Source organism: Pteropus vampyrus, unplaced genomic scaffold, assembly GCF_000151845.1.
Source record: "Pteropus vampyrus isolate Shadow unplaced genomic scaffold, Pvam_2.0 Scaffold2750, whole genome shotgun sequence".
NCBI classification, from domain to species: Eukaryota; Metazoa; Chordata; class Mammalia; order Chiroptera; family Pteropodidae; genus Pteropus; species Pteropus vampyrus.
In genome coordinates, this window is record NW_011891531.1 from 4,659 (window position 1) to 7,467 (window position 2,809).

The following is a 2,809-nucleotide window of genomic DNA, read 5'->3' on the forward strand; positions in this document are numbered from 1 at the left end:
GCTGTGAATAAACACGACACCTCAAGTTCTTCATTTGTACTAATTCGGCTACTCTAAATGTCCACTTCAGTTCTTTCTCTAAGCTGGTATCACTTAATGTTTTCAAGAATAAAAGCCCTTGTAAAAATTTTCTGAGATACTAACTTTCTTCAACATCCTCTGATACTTCAGAGTGCTATTTCTGCCACTGTCTTTGAATAACTACATAAACTCCTTAATAACTTTTTAAAACTTACATCTCAAAATAATGTTTCTGATGTAACCTCAATTCCCTATGAACTGTACCTGCAATCAATGGAACATGATGATCACTTACCAGCAAAGACACGAGATCACGGACTTGGTCTCATGCCCGCTTGGTCTAAGTAATCTCAGTGTTCTTTTACCCACATGCTATGACTGAAGGTTGCACTCCCTGATCCGTGACAAAATAGCATTAGATAAGTTGCTCTCCATTTGAGATAGATGTCCGTTCATCCAAAAGAAATGAGTGTAGTCGGCCCTCCATGTCCGTGGGTTTTGCATTCTCGGATTCAATGAACTTCAGATGAAAAATATTAAAAAATAAATGTTACATTGTTGCTGATGTGTGCTATGTAGTTAGACCTATGAAAGGTGCATGGTTGCACCTGTATTGAATATAAACAGATATCCTGTCGTTCCTTAATAAAATATAACAACAATTTACACAGCATTTACATTTGCATTATATATTACAAGTAGAGATGATTTAAAGTATACAGAAGGATATGTGTAGGTTATATGCAAACACTATATCATTTTAGATAAAGGACTTGAGCATCCACAGATTTTGGTACCTGTGGGGTTCTTAGAACCAATCCCAGTGGATACTGAGGGACAACTATATGTCTTAGAATATGGAGTAAGGAATATTGTGTGGATAAAGTTGTTCCTCAGTGGTCGAGACATGATCATCGACTCTACAGGCAAGAGAGAGGTTTTCTATGGGAACCACAGTGGAATTTGTCGACGTAAGAAATGTCTAAAGCTGTAGAGAAGTTTTTTAAGTTTATTGAGCCAAACCGACACATATGCCGGGGAGCAAGATCTCAAATACTCCAGAGAGTAACAGTTTTACATCTTTTTTTGTGCACTTGAAATTAATGAGGGGACGTAAAAGAGAGATTGGTGAAAGTGAGGCAGGGCTCGGATTACAGGATAGCTAATGAGATTATGTGCTCTCTTGAGGGTTAAATACCTTTTTCAAGGGTATTACTTTTGGCATGACAAAGGTATGTTACCCTAGAATCAGAAGAATGATGGACAGGGATGGCTTAAAACCTTTCACTAAAGAAGTTATAGGCCTGGGGTGTGACTACCCACCATGACCTGTCCACTTATGAATTTATGATCAGATCACCCTGTGTGGTTACTTCCCATAGAACCCCTTTTTTGTCCACAAACTGCTGCTCATCTAATTCAGAACATCCCTTTTCTTTCCTCCTAGTCATGGCCATGTATGGAGTCATTTCTCTTCCTAGTCAATCATAATAAAACAAAAAACAATATTCATCTCAGACAACATGGATTTGAAGAGCAACAATGATGTGTCCAGCTAAGCGTGGACTATTTTATGTCCGAGTGACTCTAAAGAATAATATGCCCATTTAGATCAGGAGATTCGAAAGTACCTGAAATATTTTTCATCTTCTGGGAGTAGGCCGAGCTTCAAGGAATATGAAATTATGTTTTTCTGCTGCAGTTAACGACATACAAAGCCCCTCCCTGGCCATGGGAACACCAGTTTGCAAGACCCTCACTTTCTAGTTGTCAGGATGAAGAACTCCTTCCCTGAGGCCCCTTTAGCAATGAAAACTACATGACCCAGAAGGCCCTGCGCAGAGCTGAGCCAATGACAGGTCAGGATGAAAGCATTTCCGTGATCGGTTTCATCGCGTTGGGGCGGGACTTCCGGCGTCCTCCTCGTGGCGGGCATTTGTTCCGCTCCAGAGTATCCGGTGCGGTCAGAGTTGACAGAACTCGAGAAAGCGCAAAGGAGTCGTGGTCCCCGCGGCACAGATGCGGATCTGAGGCTCGCGGCGCCACCCGGGTGACCAGGGCCAGGACAGGGACCGCGGCGCCCGAGGCCCCTTCCTGCTCCAGCCCCGCCCACGGAGTCCGATGGCGGCGGCCGCGCCGAGGGGCCCGGCTCAGGTGAGTGCGCGTCCCCGGGCCTCGCCGCCGTCAGCCCCGAACCCTGAAGCCCGCGCCGCTCGCGTCCTGCAGCCCGGGATCCGGCGTCCGGGCCGGCGAGGCGCTAGTGGGCGACATCCGGGGTAACGGGGTGTGGGAGAGAGCAGCAGGCGGAGCGGCCGACCGTACGGAGAGGTGGGGACGGCCGAACCGGGAGGCATCGGGACCCTGGGGTCCGTCTTATGTCTGTGGGGACAGTGAGGCGGGGTCGCGCCCGGCCCTGAGCACCCTGGGGGCCGCGGAGGGCTGTGAGCAGCAGCGGCGCGCGGGCTGTGTTAGGGTTTTAATAGTTTTCTGCGGTTCTCAGGGAACAGACTAGAATGGAGTGATGAGGACAGTGAGGCATCAAGAAGTAGCGTCCTCGTCCAGGGTCACAAAGCTGGTCAGAGGCAGCTCAGAGCACTGAAACCCAGGGCTTAGTCAGTTAACCCCAGGTCACCAGGTTCCAAGATTGGATGGGGTCACAGCGGAGACCTGCACGAATAGACACCAGCCCTGAGGGTTGAGAAAGCGCTTAGGGAACCTACTCACGGAAGGAGAGGATGTCCCAGTCCCTCCCTGGTCCTGTCTCACCCATATGGTGTTTGGAATTTTG

The 2,809-nt window shown here is 47.8% G+C and overlaps 1 long non-coding RNA gene across 1 annotated transcript in view; it reads right to left on the bottom strand.

Moving 5' to 3' along the window:
- The window catches only part of LOC111734637, a 7,221-nt gene extending 4,651 nt beyond the window's left edge, over nt 1-2,570 (bottom strand). The window contains exons 1-2 of the long non-coding RNA XR_002778527.1: nt 1,653-2,570; nt 317-541 (exon numbers count right to left, since the gene is read on the bottom strand). This is a non-coding gene — a long non-coding RNA (uncharacterized LOC111734637). The remainder of the gene's footprint in view (nt 1-316; nt 542-1,652) is intronic.
- Nucleotides 2,571-2,809: the final 239 nt, after the last annotated feature.